Below are 20,022 nucleotides of genomic sequence, written 5' to 3'. Positions count from 1 at the left end.
TTATTTGCAGTAGATCCTTTTACGGCGGAAGTAACACATGGGAACCTAAGCATATACATACGAAACAACAAAACGGAAAGAAATACGATCAATCTATTCAAAGCTCCATGCATGACACGTGGCTCAAAAAGGAAGTAAAAAAAAAAAAAAATCCAATTATGACAAGCAGTGTTATTCTTTTACTACTGAACAAGAAAGGGACCATTTTCCATCCCCTCAAGATCCACCGAAGGAAGATTTCCCCTCATTCTGGATGCCAGCACGAACATGCCTCGCTGAACAAGACGTCAGATTAAAACAATACATCAACCACTGCTCTCCAAAAATAAATTAATTTCTCAGTCCAGTGGCCCAAAAGTCAACAAGCATTTCCCACTCTTCTGCATCCCCAACTCACACGCACACTCCACTTTTTCACCAAACCCTTCGCAACACATCCGTCCCCCCACCCCTCTGGGGCTGAGAACTGAAGTGAATGCTGCCTACAGGAAGCAATTGGCATCTCATTATTTGGGCACTCCCCGCACGAACTGTGTCTTACCCCCTTTTATTCATTCAATCTATCTATATACGTATAAATATACAGTGGGGGCCCCACCAAGACTGCCAGATCTGCTTCCATTGTGGAAGCCCCGGTCAGCACAGAGGCCAAATATTGTGATATTCAGTAGCCCCCGAGGAGGGGCGAATGGAGGTATCGTCTGTTTTGACTTGTGTGTGAGGGGGGAAACTTATTACAGGGTGATAGATGATATAAGGGAAGATATGCAGAGAAGTGCCAAGCGATAAAAATGCCGCCAAAAAGTTATGTGTATTTGGATGGTAGAAACGTGCTTCTCCCACCGGTCGTCACGGTTATGTCCCAAGAGTTGTTGAGATTGCGACCACAAATCAATTCGGAAAAGAACAGGAGTGCTGAAAGTTGCTCAGATTTAACCAAGGGAATTTGAGGCTCAGATCAGGAAACTAGATAGAGTAAAGTGTGGAATAAAAAAAGAGATCATATTTAAGATGAAGTTTCTTTTTTTTCTTTTCTTTATTTTTTTTCAGTAGAAATGTTGGAAATGTTCTTTTTTTTTTAATTATTATCTTTAACAACTTATATTTGAACAAGATATGACTTTGAACGATCTACTCAGAACGTTAGTTAAAATTGTAAATAGAAAATATCAAGATTTTCGGAGTAGGAGAGAATTACTTTATTTTTTATTCGTATTTTCTACTTTGTTAAATAGGAGCCAGAAATATTACTTGAATAAAAAAGCAAAGTCATAGCTTTAACTTTACATGAAATATTATCTCTTTTGGTTCATTTGATATCCAAAGGATGGGAATTTGAAATGAAAATAAGAAATAATTTTCAAATACATGCATTCAACATGGAACATAAAATTTTCCTCAGAATAAATTGCTTAAACTTATTTCAGTGTTGTTAATGTCCTATTTTTTAGTTAATTGGACCTCGTAATTCTGACCGTGGATCAGACGAGAAGAATGATACTTGAGTCGGTACCTCGCTTTCCAAGATTTCACATTACATTAACTTAAGGGCTATGACAAAATTAAGGTGCACGTTCTAGCCCACCAAATGGCTAATTTTTTCGACGGAATTGTGCCCTTACCTCATAGTCTTTTGATTCTGAAGTTGATATTTAATCATTTGGACAATGCAATCTTTTGGAATCGGAATTAGAAAACGAAAATACCAAAAATTTATACAGAAATTAGGAACGATTTATAAAAAAATTTAAAATTTTGTATATTATTTAATAATTAATTGTTGCATGTTTTTCTGATTCAGTAATAGTTATTGATTCTTTAATGGTTATTTATAATTTTATAATATATATATATATATATATATATATATATATATATATATATATATATGAATAATAACGCCAAATTGTTCCAATTTTAACTGACTGATACATTTTAAAAATGAAATCACTTGATTAAACTTAAATTTATTCTAAAAATAAATTAATTATATCATATTTAAAACCATTAATTACTAGAAATTAGACCATTCAGAAGTTTTCGCTTCTTAATTTCACTAATTTGAATGCTCAAGAATATTTTTTTAATGATTAAAAGAGTTAAACACAGCGCAACTACAAAGCATGTTCTGAAAATGAATAGAACTAAAAGATGACATTTATAATACATTTTATATGCATTAGAATTTCATACTGAACCAGATTTTGTCATTCTAAGCATCTAATTTCTCGAAACAAAAATTTACAAATAGAATTGAATAATTAAAAAATAAATAAATAAACTTCCTATAACAGGATTCTGTGCTTTTCTTGTTTTCTAGTAAATAAGCATGCAAAAAGTATGACATTAAATCAATTATTTTCCTATCAAAACTGGTCAATATTTCTGAATGAAATAAACAATTAATGAAATAAACTAAAAAATATTTTATGAGCTTACTGGTCACTATACTGTAAACTAAAAATGTGTACTATAGTGGTTACATAACTCTACTACCTGCTCTTTTGATACAACATATGGTGTTACATTTTTAATATCAAGGTATATTTCCCATGATTCTTCTTGGGAGTAATTATTAGATTGTATTCTAAGTGAGCGTCCTGTATTTTCTTGTTCGTGTTTGTTTTGTCTTGTGAAATGTGGAACTTAGAAAATAATTAAATAACTGTTCCTGAAACTCGTCTATTATTTTCATCTACTCATAAGGAAGTTATAAAGAGTCTCGCCCTTCTACAGTATCTGTTTTTTTTTCTCTTCTTTTGTTAATCATTTCATAAATCAATAAACTCGCTTATGTATTTTGAATCAATAAGAAAAACAGATCCTAATGATAATAGTAATTTTCCCTTAGAAGATATATTTTTATGAAAACATTTTTGGCAAACAGAAAACTTTATAAACAGTACTAATTAGTTCGGATTTGAAACACGAGCCTAGTTATAGTATGAAACCTAACTAAATAAACTTTAAAGGAAACTACACAAAAATATAACATCCGTGTTCATTCACGCAATTCTTCCCCAAAATCGCTGAAAAGTCACAAACTATTTAGTTTTTTTGTCCAGCTTTCCAATTTGTCCGTAAGTACCGGGGACATTCCTCCATCCAAAGAAAAGAAGGACCGCCGTCTTCTTTTCTGTTTACGTCTGAGCATGGTGCGGTGCGGGAGGACTATTTCAACAGCAATGGTGGGAAGGTGAAAATTCCATACATAACAAACGCTGCCCTTGTTGTCGAGAGAGCTGCTCTTCTACCCTCCCACTATTCCATAACCAGAATTCGATGATCGAATCGCCCCCTCCTAGCAGTTTTCCCTCGTGATTGCCATGGGTGCTAGCTGTCTGAAGGGGGAACCCCTCGTTTCATAAAATACTGCATCCCCACCCCCATTGCTCATCGGATCCAGAGGAAAGGCACCACGCGGACGTCAAAAGACCAAGATTGAGAGGCGATTCAAGAAAGGGCAGAACAGTGGAATGAGTCTCTGCATCGAAGGCACAGAATGAGGGATGGGAACATCAAGCCAGGAGCTGAATGCAGAATAATAGGCAATAAGATTTCAGATGGTCAAAGTATCATTCACTGTCTGTCTGTCTTCCCAACCAGTAGGGCGGAGAAATGAATGGTGGAGTAGTAGCTAAATATGATTTGTAAAGAATGGCAAGGTTCTAATATTGATCACTTTTCTAATCCTTTGTTTTTAGGAAGAACAGATTAACTGATTCGAGATAATTTGTTCCCAGTCTTTTTTTTATATAATTATAATTTGTATCTTATTGACTATTGTGTTATTATTTCCAGAAAACATCTGCATTGCTGCTTATTTTACACTTTTGTTATTGAGTTTATTGTTGTTTTCTTTAGATTGATATCCATCTCATTCACGATTTTACCTAGATTTTCCCATTGCTTTTTGTTTTCTAATCAATATTGATAAACGAATGAACACCATTACCTCAAATTCAGTTCATTCACTTCATTTTAACTGTTGGATAATATCACTATATTGAATGTACTTTGTTTGAAGTGGCTGATAAACGAAAAATATTTTATTAATTATATAAAATAGATGTGAGAAAAAAGAAAATAAAAAATATTCATCAATTTAGTTTCTAATTAAAAAAACAAAACAAGGATATTATTTAGTTTACAAATGTTTATAAGATCAAAATAAAATGTACCACATTATACTAAAGCAGAAGCGAAAAATGGAGGAGAGAGCCACATTATAATTTCTTATGTTAAGCAAGATAACTATAAAATGTTCTATTTTAAGTTCAGGCCACAAAAAATAAATAAATATTCTAGTCAGTAACAATATTAGATAAATAAATCTGAATTTCATTCTAAAATTTGTGGTGCCATATTTCATTTCCCTATTTCTTTCTTTTATTGAATTTTAACATTAGAAGAAAAAAATTGGCAACAAAAGTTGCAATAAAAAGACGTTTATTGTCAACATTGTATCTTAAATATTGTGAAAAAAATCATGGGTTATCATAATTAATTTTTGTGTAATTTTGTTCATTCGACTTTCATTCCCTTTGAAAGTAATATATATATATATATCGGTATAAATTATTCTTTTGTCGAATATTTCAGAATGGAAATAAAACATTTGAAAATAAACAGAGGCTAACAAGGATAGAGTACCCGAGGTCCGAAGATAAAAGTGGAGATTTACTTAAGTAACCTAAATGAAAAACCACTGATATTTAAAAATATGTGCAATGAAGTGAAACAGAGGAAACAATTCACTTTCACGTATGCCTGCACAACACTACTTCAATTTTGGTATCTTAAGCATATTTTGTAGGAGGAGGAAAAAATGTTAAAAAATAGCTAATAATAAGATTTAAATAAGCCTTTTAAAGCATAAATTCAATTAACATGCTAAGCAGCGACGATGGCATGCTTTTATTTTTGAAGGAAAAAAAATCTATAATATCGGTATAACTTATTATTTCATTGAATTTGATATACTTTACAGCGGAAACAAAATCTTTAGAAATAAACAGAGTCTGGAAAAAGAATAGAGTATCCGAAGTCCGAAGATGGAAGGGATTTACTTAAATAACAAATGGAAAATCCCAAGTATTTAAAAATATGTGCAATTATGTGAAGCAGTGGAAACAATTCATACGCATGTATGCATTCAAGTCAAATTCACAGCACTATTTCAATTTTAGTACCTTAAACATATCTTGCAGAATGTAAAAAAATAGCTAATAATATTTTAACAATAACCTGTCACATAAAATGAATTATTGCCTTTAAAATTGCTATCATTTACTCTATTACCGAAATCTTGAATTTGAATCTTGATATTGATTTGCTATAAATTCAATCATCTAAAAACTGAATTCCTTTTAAAGTTAAAATATAGTAAATAAAATTTAATTGCCATAAATAAACTTTGGTAGAGAATGGCCTAAAAGTTTTTGTAAATAATATAAATGATAAATCAAAGAGAGTAGTGAATTATGAACTAGGAAGTCAGTCTTCAGTTAATTTTAAATTTTAATAACATTATTCAAAAAAAGTTACGACATCTTTGACACACATTAATCAGCGCATAAATAACGTAGAGCTAATAAAGTGTTATTTTAATTATTTTTTGCTTAATGAAGGACAACAGATGCTTAACAACAGATTTGTGAAATGCCCTGAACTCTAAACGACAAGATTGTTTTTCAATGTTCAAAATGATGCCAGTATTTAATGACAACATTAAAAATTAATCTTTGATTTGAAAAATTGTTGATTTCTTCTAAATTGCTTTTACGAACAGCAAGAAATAAGATAGTAAAAAAAAAATTGTAAATTCTTTCATTCAATATAAAAATATGCACAAAAAAATAATAATTTCTGCTATTATTTTCTACACCAATAAGCAAAACTAAAATATTTACCAATAATTGGACAAGCAAAATAATAATAACAATGAAAAACTTTTTTCAGCATTCACATAAATGTATTTTTAAAATATGAGGAAAGGGAAGTGGTAATACAAGTTTTAAACAATAGTTTAAGATGAAAACATAGTTCATTGCAAAAGAAAGAGCAATATATTCAAAGACATCAAAATGGATTACATGATTATATTATAAACAATATATTTTTTCTGTATACCTATCATTATTTTGAGTTTTGTTTTCATTAAACAGAGATAATTGTAAAAATATTTTCATTTTTTTTCATATAAAATAATATATATATAATGCATCAAGTACAAAAAAAAAAAATACTTTAAAAAAGAAAGCAATCATAACTAGCAAGTGAATCTTAAAGTTAACAATATTATTGCATCGTGCTTCACAAATCAAAACACCCCATTTAAAATAAATAAATACATTAATTTAATGGCGCAAACAACTTCACACGCACATCAGTTTCAATCTTGTAATTATGCATTCTACCACAGATGATGAAAGTTATTATTTTATGAAATAACAACTGCTCCCATTTCAGTTACAACTTTAAAATACGCCATCAATAGTTCAATAGAACCATTTCGTCAATTATTATTACATTTCATTGTGCAAGATTATTTGTTGTGACAGTAAAGATGTGTTCTCCACGGCTAGTATTTTACGAAATGATTTAATGACTATTTCTGAATCCTTTTATTATTGACTTCCGTGATACCAATGGGGTTAGCAGATATGCTCTTTGCCCACAGATCCAAATGCATGGTCACGAAATACTACGAATAGTAGATAGGTAGGTATGTAAAGGATCTTCAGCGTGAGCGAAAGCGATGTTGTAAATTCATAATATGATATATATCTCTGATGGTTTTTCGAGATGCTATAAATATACTTCATTTTATCAAACTAAAATAACGTGAGCACAGAAGATGGTAGAACTCTCGTTAAAAGGCTGGCATCAATCATATGTTTAGTATTTCGATATCCTATGAAAAAGTTTGATTTTTATACAGAAAGATTACGATTTAATATAGAACAAGAAGTTATAGAAAAATGTCAATAAATTGGATGTCAATATTTCGAATGATGAAAACTACAACCAGCTAGGATTATTGTAAGCACGTAATTTGCAATCAGCTAGGATTACTGAAAAAAAAATAATAGAAAATTTGTTACGAAATTGAAAAGCAAGACATTTTCATCTCTTTCTCATGTATAAAATATAAATAAAATAACATACTGTAATTGAGTTTCGTGAATATGATGAATTTTGACGTTTCAGAACTTGAAAGAAAAAATTTTTGGAATTAAATTCCCTCATTTGTTTGCGTGTATATTAACATAAGAACTTAAAAAATGCTTCGAATGAAATGAATGAAATTTGGTATGGAAATCTGGTATTGACTTTTTAAAAATGTACATTCATTAACGTTCTGAAAAAAAAAAATTTAGCTAAAAAAAAAGTGGAGGTCAGAACAAATCACAGAAATGTAAGTAAGCTAAAAGAAATATTCTAATTATATTGTAATTTTAATCACATGATAATTTAATTTTTGATAAATATTCAGAAATGATTTTTCTTATAGTTTGATTGTGCATTGACTTCATATCGTAATGTTTCCGGCCAAATTGATCAAGAAAATTTTGAAAAAAAAATGGCATTTAATCCACGTTATTAAAATACATTTTCCATAGAAACACAACTTCGATTAAAAGAAGCTTTATTTTTAATACTTACTATATTTGATAGTTAATAATATTGATAGTTAATAAAAGATCTCATAATTCTCATCAGTATAATTATGAGATCAGCTTTTATTCTTCTTTCAAGTTCACTTCTCTACGGTGTGAGTAAAAATTAAATTAAAATCAATACAATTAAATGAGAATTAAATCCTGAAAGCTTTAAAATATGACATTGTCATTGAAATGATTGCAAAACTGAATTTTCGTAACCTTTTCCTATAGAACACAATAACAAAGATGAAAGACGCAGAGTTAAATAAAAGCATGTGAAAAGGATAATGCATAAAAGATTCCCAATCAAATACAAAACAATGGCAAAGAAAAAAACCCCGCAAAACAGTGGTAGAGATAATATGACGTGACAAGTGTAAAACTTACATCACTTTTCACCCAAAAAACTTCTCATTGCTCTTCCTCCCCTTGTTCCAGACTTCCCTGGAGTGCCCTGAAACCACCCAACCTATGTCTGCAGAAACTCCTATCTAGCCCAGGCATGGACCTACGGGTCATTGGTCAAGCTGGTGTTTTACCACCCCCTGGGTTTGATCGTAATTTCCTAATGATAAATGGTTCGATATCGCGTCCCACATTCACCTTTAATGAAAAGTGAATGGGGACGTTTTCATTCTCATCTCCCTTTTTTTTTTTTTTTTTCGTCTCCAGAAGTCAATCGAGTTGAGTCATAATGAAGTCTTTGGCACCCGCATGCGGAGAATGAGGTCTCCGCATTTCGATTATATATATATATATATATATATATATATATATATATAAAGCGGAAAAAAGCATTTTTTTTTTTTAATGTTGGGTGTATGTACTTCGCAGTACGGATCGGAATGATATCTTTGTTATTGGAAAAATTAAGCTATACACGATATCAATACACTCGAAAAAATACCAAATAAATGTTTTCAGTTTAAAAAAACAACAATAATACGGAGAACTTTTTCATATATTTTCTTTAATACATGCTTCCTGCCTTTTGTAGTTTGGGATCGGACTTTACATATAAGTTGATCAAGTTCCACACCATGCCCTTTTCCAATAACTTTAGCTTTTCATGCCTGATTTTCGAATTTTTAATATTTTAAATAAAAATGTCACTTGTATATATATATGTGTGTGTGTGTGTGTGTGTAACAGAATATATTTCTCTGTGCGTAAGCATAATTTTGCAGATGTATGGTCGTAAAGAAGAAACTTTCGAAAATTTAACTTCGATTTATTTTACCACGGGAATCATAATTTATACAAAAGAGAAGCAATGTTAAATTCAATTTTGTTTACATCGCGTTACAAGAGCAAAGTGATAGAAATTTTCCCCTTCAGGAATTTTACTATGAGATTCTGATAGAGTTTCTTTGCCACGTGTCGATGTTGGTAAGGGAATCTTGGGTATCTCTAAAAGATATGTGCAAGTGTTAGGGACTTTTATCCCTTCGCTCGGAGCGCGAGGAAATGCATAAGTCAGATATTTTTTAGAGTCCGTGTTAAAAATAATTAAGGAAACAATAGAACATTTTAGAATGAATATAATATGAGCTAAATCAAGATAAAAATTTGGATATTAATTTAGATTTAAATTAGATTCGAAAATATCATTATACACACCCGCGAGCACAATATAAGCAGCGAAACAAGTGATATAACGAAATTCCCATCAATCTTAGCTGAACTTTTTAGCGACGAAACTTGTGCTTTCGAAATTTTTCTGAGATATAAAAAGAAATTCTTATTTGTTCGGTATTAGCGAATATGCTGTGTCAAAAATTATAAGCATAAATTTTTAATAGCTAGTATTTGTCTTAGTTCTAACAATCAAAATTTTAAATTTCTTGTCTTTACATTTTCATATTTTCGCGCTTCCTTTTTTTTTTTTTTTTTTTTTCTGTTTAATGTCCAGAGATAGAGAATTATTGTCCTATTTTCCAGTAAGAGCATGTACCACAGCTCAGTTCTGTGGTAAATGGGTAACTGGCTATAATTAAAGCAAAATAATAAAAGTGCATGCACCCTGATTCCTTTTAATATGGACTATTCAGTAGTCACAAATGACTAGTAAAATATTTCAAAAGAAATCCACCATTTTCCATAGTATTCTTACAATGTACGAAAGTATTTGACTTTATCTTGTAGTATTACCAAATCTTACCTTATCTTCATTAAAAAATAAGATCGTTTTAAATTTTAAAAGTTGAATTTCCACACGTAAAAATGACCCACTAAGATTCTCCAAACCCTTTACGGCACAAAACAGTCGAGACTTTTTAAAACATCAACAAACTTTTCCATAATTGAGGTTCTGAGAAATTTATGCTCCTCTTTCGGCACAAAGTCAGAAGAACTCTTACACCTACCCAATCATTAAAAAAAGTTATTCATATGGTGAGCATTATTTTAAGACATTTTCGAATAACTGTTATGACGTGAATACTCTGAAAAGCTTTTGTGTCAACAGAATAATAACTCTCCCCCCCCCGAAAAAAAGGGTGGAAAGTCATTGTAAGCAAGAATTATATCTAAAAGCAAATTTACTTACCCGATATGGCACTCCAAGTAAAGTACGATACACTCCTAATAAACAACACCTCTGAACCCTGGAAAGAGAAAGAAAGCAAATATAATTATTTTCTGAAACTCAAACGCCATTGCTTCAAATTATCGTAGAAATTACCATAATTTAACTAAACATTCAAAACATTACCCAAGGCAATTACTCCTCCGCTAATAAAAATGCCCACCAAATTCATTTTTTTCTCCCATCTTTTCTCATTCCAAAGAACAGAAAGAGAAAGAGAGAGAGAGAGTACTGTGAAATTTATTTTTAACCCCTCGAAGCTTTCACAACTTTAAAAGCAACATAATGAAAGGAAGAAAAAGAAGCGTTTTGGTGAATGAAATGTACAAGAATAAACACGAAAACGAAAAGAGATGAAGACGTTTTGTGAGGGTGACTTTTCCCGAAGAGGTCGTCGTTTCGCACGACCCGATTCTGTACTTTGGCTTACTCACTAATTACCTTTGAAATGGCTCTAATTTTTGGAAAACATTTTGCGCTTTTGTGAAGGTAGACTGCATCTGAGCTTAAAAAATAATAATAATATACATATTTTTTTTCAAAAAATCTGCGACGATGTGCCGCCGCGGGGGATACAAACAAGTCGGGCCTGTTATTAGGGACCAAGATCTTCCAGACAACGAAATATGTCGGCGATTATTATTTTTTTGAAAAAAGGAGTTTCGTGAAAGTGGTTTCTCAGAGAGCTTTATTCAAATAAGCGTGGGTGCTCACACTGTTTGAAGTTTAAATAGCTGAAAGTTGTGGAATGGATTTCGGACATCGGTACTGTTAGAAGATCGTGACTGCTGTGTTTTCATAAGTTCTATTTGCTTTATGCTGTATTTTTATTTGCTTGAATAAATAATGACACATTATTATTATTATTATTATTTTTCATTTACGGCTTTTAAGTTTCTGCCAAGAATTTTTTCATACCTAAGATATCATCATTGAGTTTGAGTCAATACATCTGATGCTGTAAAAAATTACTATATTGCTGTATAATACTTAATTGCTGTATAAACTTACATATTATAAGCTCATATGATATTCTTCTTTTATTAATCTCACTTATAACGTGAATATTAAACAAATATACATTTTCAGCAAATTTGGACACAAATTTTATGCGTCTTTGCTATTAAGAGATTGTAAAATCAAAACAATGCTGCGTATTTGAGGAAAGCATGCATTACTTATCGAAGTATGGGATATATTTATTGAAAGATTATAAAAGAAAAAAATTGATAAAAAAGTTTTATCTTCACAAAAATATTAATCAAAATTCTTATTATTGCATCTAGCAAAAAAAAAAAAAAAAAGTCTTAATTTAATTTTATTTTTGTGCGAGAAATTAATCAGTTAATTATTTAATTAAGATTTGAGTAAAACAGAATATAACAGCATTCTAAGCCAGTTAAAAAAATTTAAAGCAATATTTGATTAAAATAATTAACAAGCTGTGATCAAATTATTCATCCTCCAGAATATTATATATATATATATTGCGAAATCGATTACAAATTAACGGAATAAAGTGTGAAATGATAGAATCGCTTTTTTTTTTGGTGTTTTCAACTTCAAGTTCGCAATTGCAAATATATGTAAATACATTACAAGAAATCCAATTTAATCGTGTCCCAGTAGCTCATTTCTAAGCCATTAGAGAAAGGCATATTAATTCCAATAGGAAAAATGCTTTAAACATCAACAAAAAAAAAAAAAAAAAATTATATTTCATGTGATTTTGGCAAAAAACCCACTGCCGAATTTTTTTTTAAAGCAGTCTTCCAGCTCTTTTAATCGTATCAAGCAAAGAATTCTCGGCACATTAATATTAAAGCGTTAAACTTTATTATTTTAGACGACTGAATAATTGCCTCGGTCGTTGATTGGAAGATCTTCCTTAAAGCAGTCAATGAAATGATCTAAAATCGTCAATATTCCTTGTAAAATTGAGAATTATGGTTCAAATAAAAAGAAACTACAAATAAATATTTATCAAATGTAATTTATATTAAAAGTAAAAATAATACATAAAACATCAAAAACTACCAACACTTTATGTAAGGTTCCCCAAAACGTTAGTTAATTTAAACTCCCAATTAAGTTTATATTTCAATATATTTAATAAAAGTTTGTAAAAAATTGCTTTTCAACTATATTGCACCTTCAACTCTCCAGAAAAATTTTATTGCATTGTTTTCGATCAAGCAATTTGACGTTGTCTACGACTCTCTAATTTCTGATGAGACTCACCATTAAGTGATTTAACACCAATAACCACAATTCATACGGCTGAAATAATTTTTAATCAAAAGTTCATCCACTTTATTAAAGTCAATGTTATAAACGAAAATAATAAAATTATTAATAATAACGTAATAATGTACTTACTACCATATTATCATAATCGATAATGGCTACCAAACTACATCTTATGATATGAGCAAAGATTCTAACAATCGATTCGCTTTGTCTCAATAATTGATATTTCATCCGTGGAAATTTTCTTTTAATCGATAATAGCTGCCAAACTGTATCACATAATATGAACACAGAATCCAACAATCGACGCGCACCATCTCAATAATTGATATTTCATCGCTAAAATTTCACTAAAAAATGGCAATGGTCATAATTGAGCCAGGTGTTCTTTAGTCTTGTTCTAGATAGTGTGGTTAAAGGTGGGACATGTAAAAGGCCACAAAGTATCTGTCGGCAACTAATGTCCATAAAATTGAATCTTAAACCAGTATTTACGGGACGTTTCTGATACAAAACTGGTCGTAAATCTCTGGACTCTGCACTCGGACGCAGCAGATGGAATTTCACCTGTCGGTTTATTGTAATGGGACTGGAAAACCTTCCATAAAAGTAAAAATCAGTTAACGACAGAGCGGCGGACAGGTTTGGGCGAGAACAACCAGATGTTTGTCACGTAACGTAGCGTCCTTCTTGGCCTTTAAATATCTTGAGAACATTTTACAACTGCGTGGTCTAACGTTAGGACGCTCTCTAAAACTCAGGGACAGATGGCTGATTAGATTTTATGCAAGTTTTATTGAACAAATAACTTCACGGATGCATCCTGTTTGAAGGAACAGCTTCAAAGATGAAATACGTGCAGAAGGTTTGAATGATATTGCTAGAAATGCACAGTGATTTCGCAGCAACTGAAAAAAAAAAAAAAAATGCAGATATTGGTTGCATTACATTCATCCTTTCTATCTTTGAAGAGTTTTAATAAGCTTATTCAAACTATTTGCAGATGCACATTTTTATTGATTGAACGAAGCATTTATGTAGGGTACACAAAAACATTGAAAGTTGGTGCTAGCAAATAGGCCATAGTACAAAATGCGATAACACCATTTTTCAGCGAATTCTTTCATATATATATAATTACCGCGATAATTTTCGCAGAACTGATGAATAGTATTTGTGTGTATATATAAAAAATTAGCATGTGTTTGCTTTCAAATTTTAAAAGATCTTACATTTGTATGAACTTGTAAATAAATATATAGTATTTGCAGCAGGTACAGATCTACGAAGTGATAGAAACGTCCGACTGACGAAGCTTTGTCGGCTTTAAAATATAAGTACGTATTTGAAAGATGATTCTTCATGTAAATCCGGCTTCAATGTGATTAAGTTTATCGTAATCTCCTATCACGCTAAATCCAACGTCTAGCATTTTAAATCAAACATCTAAATCACACACCATTTATTCTTTTCAAAATTCTTCGGAGAAGTCTCATTGTTATAGAAATTAATAAAATATGAAAAACTATTTGCTTTTTTAAAAACGAAACTGAATCTAAGAATATTGAATGGTAAATAATATAAAATAAGATAAACTAAATCCGGATGTTGGATTAGCCTGGTAAAGAGATACCACATACTTCATGGTATTAAAGATTTAAATAAAGCACATCTTTCATGTATTGAGATAAAAAGAATTCCAATGTCTATGTGAATCTTTTATAAAAGATTGCGATAAGATAAGTTGATACTCTCGATTGATATTTTTGACGTCAGATTGTTTGCTAAGCGAGTGCGATAAATTTGTTGGGATAGAGATTTCAACGGAAGAGCATCTTTCATATATTTAGATAAAAGATTTCAAGGAATACTGGTTAATCTTATCTCTTTGAAATACTTATAGCATTTGCAGGTATAAAAAGCGAAATATAGATCAAACTAATGGAAAATTCCGAGTCTATACTCTGCACTTGACCATTGAACTTGAATCACCTCTGATGACCAATGGTCAATCCATTCCGATCCCTCCCAAATAGCCAAAGAATGTCCTTTATAGAAGGAAAAGGGAGGGTTGCTTATAATGAAAGTTGGGGGGGGGGGTGACTGAGAAACCCAGAAAGGGCAATCTCTCAGTCAGGGCAGCTGTTGACGATAGGACTTAGCTTAGCCGCTTCCCTCTTTGCCAACCCCTCTATGTGTTTGTGTTTGCGCTTTTGTGGGATTTTTGGGCCCTCCTCTCTTTAGGCTCGGATCACTACTCAAAGCAGACAGCTGTGAATATCGCCTTCAATGGGTTGGTTAGCCTTTTTCACTACATCCTCCCCTTCCTTAAAGGAAAAGCGTAACGGATTATATCTATGTCGCAACGTCCCTCCGACCGCCTACGATGGGATAAATAACAAATACAAATCCATAGAAATTATGACAGCAGGGCGGAGGTGTTGAGATCGCAACCATTGTTGGACAGCCTCTTATTAACTTGAAAGGCGAGGTTGGTTATAGCCAAAACCTTCCCATCCATCCAAGAGTATTTATTATGATGGGTTTAAACCATAATTTTTCATCCGTGTGCCATTTGTCGCTTTTCTTGTGGCCCGCAGATAAATAGTCCACATTTAGCAAGATACTTTGTAAGCAAAACGATTACAAGCAAGGAAAGAACCGAGTCTTTTAGAGTAGTTGAGTTAATTAACTCTGGGTACAAATACCGAGTTCTTCCCAATCCAGCCTACGCATCTGTAAATAAGCTACATATATATCGGACAATGGTTGTTTAAAAAATACTACTAGCTGTAGTGAAATTTAATGGTTAAATATACTTTTCTAATGAATAACTATAAGTTTAAATGAATTTTCATAATTTGGAAATGTATCCAATGGGGAAAAAAATCACCTCATGCATAAGAAAATAATCATATACGTTTATAGCAAAAACTGGCATTTGTTTTTTTTTTTTTTTTTTTTTTTGTTTTTTGAGTACATCAGGTCAATTTAAAAGCACCAGGATGTTTATAAGATAAGAAAAATTTCATATGCTTTGTCCATATTAATTATGGACAAAGCATATGAAATTCACTGACACTAATTCAATGTCAAAGCATTGAATGACACCGTCTAACAGCATGCATATTTTGATATATGAGTGAAATAAATTTCCTTAAAATACGCTTAAAAACAATTCTTAGCAATTAGTAAATAATTTCAAAACCATTTTTAATAATTTGGTAATTAAAAATAAAGATGACAATTATAGTTATTATAAAAATAGTGAAAACTGTGAAAATGCCTAGTTTAAAATCCAACAATTGATATATTGATTATGAAGGATTTTACCGCCCCCCCCACCTGCCGAAGCAGTCAAAGAAATTTAAATGACTGTCATCGCAGTGGGAACGGAAATTAAAAAGAATCCTAATGCCATCACTCTTCTTGTATATATATATATATATATATACTACAAAAGTACTCTTCTCGTTAGACATATATTCTGTCATTGTAATGTATGTAAATGGACTCTACATCATTGTTAGATCCAGCAGGGAAACGAGAATCAACTATTAAACTTGCTTCTCATCTTCATATCTAGGATGCCGCCAGATGGGCTGATTAATATGTTAAATGCAAAAATTCAATGACAAAAACATTGCTTGATGCATCGGGTCTCCGCGATATGTCATAAAATTTCCAGTAAAATTCAAAAATTGCCATTTCGCTGCAACACTATTATAATATTGGAACACAAAACAGGTAAAATTATAACAATGCGAACAGGCTATTAACCAGTTAACTGCGGAATTTATTTTTTAAAGTTTCCACAAATCCTCCTTTTTAGAGTCAAACCGTGACGTACATGGCTGTCGTATGCAATACAAATGGTTGCATAATAAATTTAAAAAATCCTACTAAAGCGAATACGATTTTATTTTATTTTTATTTTTATTAGATAAAAATGAAACCGCTTCAAAACGAAGATTTGGATTGACATGTCGAACGAAATTAAATGGTGAAGTACGCAGAAGCGCTACATTAGTTAGTTCACTTTTAAAAGAAAAGTCGAGTTAGGAAATAAATATATAGATAAAGACTAAGAAATAAGTAAATGGAAGACTTGTTATATAAAAAAAATACTGATTTTTGTACCAAATTCAATTCAAAAAGAAGAGGCAGAGGTATTGAATGCATACAGAAAATAAATAAATAAATACTTTTGCTATAAAATATTTCCGTTTTCAATTATATTTCCAATCAGTTTGAGTTTTGCACTTCGTTTTAAAGCTAAATATATGATATTAAAATTACGTTTCCCTGAACGCATCAGACGTCTATCCCTTTCTGAATCAATAATAACCCATGCATTTAGCGTACAAAATTTGGAATGAATGTACAACGAAACATGAATAATCTCCTATTCATAAAATAAAAGATTATACGATACGAATAACTTTTTTTATACATCCTCTTTTAAAAACTTTAACAGCAACAACAACAACAAAAAAAAAAAAAAAGTAAAAAAAAAAAAAAAAGTCCTCCCTTTCAGTTTTAAAAGCAAAAATTTGCAGCATTTCCTCTTCCAATAAATTCGAACAGAAACGAAATATAGAAATCCAAACATGTGTCAGGCAACTATAAAAACAATACTGAAAAAAGAAAAAAAAAAAAAAAATCGGAAATGAAAAAAAGGAGAACAGAACAATTCGAACTTCGAATGCACAGTTGGACGCGCACACTTATTCTAATCGCTGGTTTACCAAGGCGGGAAGGAACAAAGTGGAAAAATTCTATAACGCGTCGCCGAAGCGGATCTCTGCGATTGGTTAAACCGTGTTTAATGCGAGGAGAACAAAGGAAATAAAAAGCAACGGCGCGAAAAAAAAAAGTATGCTGGAATAACTAACTATCGGGTGTAAGAAACGCAGATGTCAGAGAAATCGGAGATTTACTAAGACAGAGATATAACCAACAAACAAGATTTTTTGGCGTTAGACACAACGGAAAAGAGGGAGGGGTGGGAATCAGACATGGTTTGGTGCAGGAACGATTAGAGATGCAGTTCGAGATCGTCTGCTACTTCTACTGTTTTGTTTTGCTCATATCTTTTTCCGTGCAATAAAAAAATACGAGACTGACTGAAAAAAAAAAAAGAAATTTAGAGTACTCACTGAATCGGAAAGAAACAGTATTGATTTTTCTTACCCGGGTTCTTTTCATTCTTTGTTATTTCGTTTCATATTTTCTTTTCGTTAAATGTACATTTTATTTTTTCTTTCCTGATTTTCTATTCTGTTTTATCTGAGTTTAGGAAAAATAAAAAAATAGGTGATGGTGGATTTTTTTTTGCGGTTGTTTCAACAAGATATGCCGCTATTTCAGCAGAGATTTATTGGTCTCAAGCAATAACAATTTGCGCCGGTTCCTAAAAAGATTTCGATATAAGTTCCAAAAACAAAATTTGTCAGCCAGAACTATAACTTTTAATAGCTATGAAGCAAATGAATATATTTACTTTCTCGTATATATAGTATAGAAAAAGAAAGTATAGTAATCGTCAAATTATTCGAACCCGAGGTTCTGATGAATCTCCACGTTCTCCCTGAAGTGAAAAAATACATTTTTTGAAAAATGGCCGTTTGTCGGTCAGATTGTGACAAAGATAATTCAAAAATGATTTGATCTACATGGATGAAATTTCGTAGATGGTATTTATATCAAATTTCTATATTTTTTTTCATTTTGAGTAAAGTTCTCTCAGAGGAAGTTTGTCTATCCGGCTGTTCGAATATGATTTAACGCGATAACTACAAAACGAAAAGAGCTAGATAGATAAAATACGATACTCAAAATCAACATCTATAGCCTAAACACTTTTCAAATTTCCAATAAGAGATTAACCGTTTGTCTGACTGTACTTTTAGAAACATGTAAATATGACAACTCAAAGACGCATTGACTTAAATACATCAAATTAAATACGGGATTTTGTGACTACAATTGCAGTTCTGCGTCAAATTTTTATTTCACTCAGTTGAGTAAAACGCAATCGGCTGGGTCTAAAATACAAACTCACTTTTTTGGATACTATTAACCGTATGCCAGGGATTAATCGCCAACTAACTCGTGAAGGATTGCACGACAGATTCAGTAAAAATACTAAATTCATCCAAAGGTTAATATTTTGTAACAATTGTACGCCAATGCCATGCAAGGCGTTCTCTGGGATAACACCTTTATTAGAATAGCGAGAAAGTTTTGGGGAAACTACTACTGCTGGTTTTCCGATATTTTTTATTTTACGGAATGAGAAAATTATGAATGAATTTGTTTTATAGGAAAACTATGAATAATGGTTGTCCTAGTAAATTGATTAAAATAGGTGATAAAAAAACATTGAATCTAAAATACAGTACTTGGGGTGTGTAAAAATACTTGCAGCCGATTGCATGTGCCGAGTATTCTTCAGTGGATAAGGATAAAAGATTCAGATATTTGCATGGATTTGAAGACACATTAAAAATTTTTTTAACTAACTTTTAGATGTAGCACCATACAATGATTTATTAACCTTTTTTGTTTGATATTTTGATAATTATATGTAATAATTTCATTTCCAGTTATTAAGACATATACAAATAGAGAGAGTTTTAAGAATTTCTATTAAATTAAAGAATTAAAATCAACTTTTATAAGAAATATATTATTCGACTAATGGCAAGAATACAACATCCATTAACATTACGATTGCTAAGGGGGAAAAAAAAGCCCATCAGCAACAAACGTCACTCTCATTTCATTTAGAACAAAATCCCTTCTCTTCTCAAACGACAACACCGAATGTAGCCCCATCCCGTTGAAATAGGCCACCCATTACGTTTCACTCCAAACATCTTCGGAACATGCTTCCTTTGAACGTCGGAAGCGAGATAACGGGCCAGAAATCTCGCTGATTCCTGCAAAAGATTCAGAAAACCGGAATCGTCAAAACCGTTTTAAAACCCCACGAGGAGAAGGACTGACAGAGAAGAGAGAGAGTGAGAGAGAAAGAGAACGAATCACCGAAATAGAACCATCCCAACCATTCTTTTGTCGATCGGCGTGTCATTAGCGCGTAATCTGATATGTCGAATTCCTCTTTTCCTACTAATGCGGCATTAAGCAGTAAAGGAACTTAAGCCGAAGGTCTTAATGCCCTAATGACAATGAATTGCTCAGTTTTACTCGGATTACTTTGGCTCGTCAGTGTTTAAAGGTACTCCACCCACAAGCGAAGGCTTAATGGAATCGACTGAAGCCACCCTCCCGATGATTCCCGAATCTGATTCAAAGGGGGTTAGGGTGGGAAAGCAGCCGAATTTTGTTACTAGTTTGGTTTTCTTGATGAATAGGCAGGAAATAGACTCTTGATAAAGGTAGAGATCAGCCATTCTCATGTAAACAGACGAGAAGAACGGAAAAATCGTTTTCTATTACGTAACAAAAGATCCGATGATGAATGGGACCGGGTACAATGATATCGAAATTACT

At 31.7% G+C, this 20,022-nt stretch overlaps 1 protein-coding gene across 5 annotated transcripts in view; it reads right to left on the bottom strand.

Moving 5' to 3' along the window:
* Nucleotides 1-20,022, bottom strand: part of LOC129965492 (plexin-B-like) — a 734,796-nt gene that overhangs the window by 101,004 nt on the left and 613,770 nt on the right. For all 5 annotated transcript variants that reach the window (XM_056079424.1, XM_056079430.1, XM_056079429.1 and 2 more), the window contains one exon: nt 10,216-10,273. The gene's annotated coding sequence lies outside the window, so the exon portion shown is untranslated. The remainder of the gene's footprint in view (nt 1-10,215; nt 10,274-20,022) is intronic.

This window comes from Argiope bruennichi, chromosome 4 (assembly GCF_947563725.1).
Source record: "Argiope bruennichi chromosome 4, qqArgBrue1.1, whole genome shotgun sequence".
NCBI classification, from domain to species: Eukaryota; Metazoa; Arthropoda; class Arachnida; order Araneae; family Araneidae; genus Argiope; species Argiope bruennichi.
This window is presented reverse-complemented; position numbering and strand designations above follow the sequence as displayed.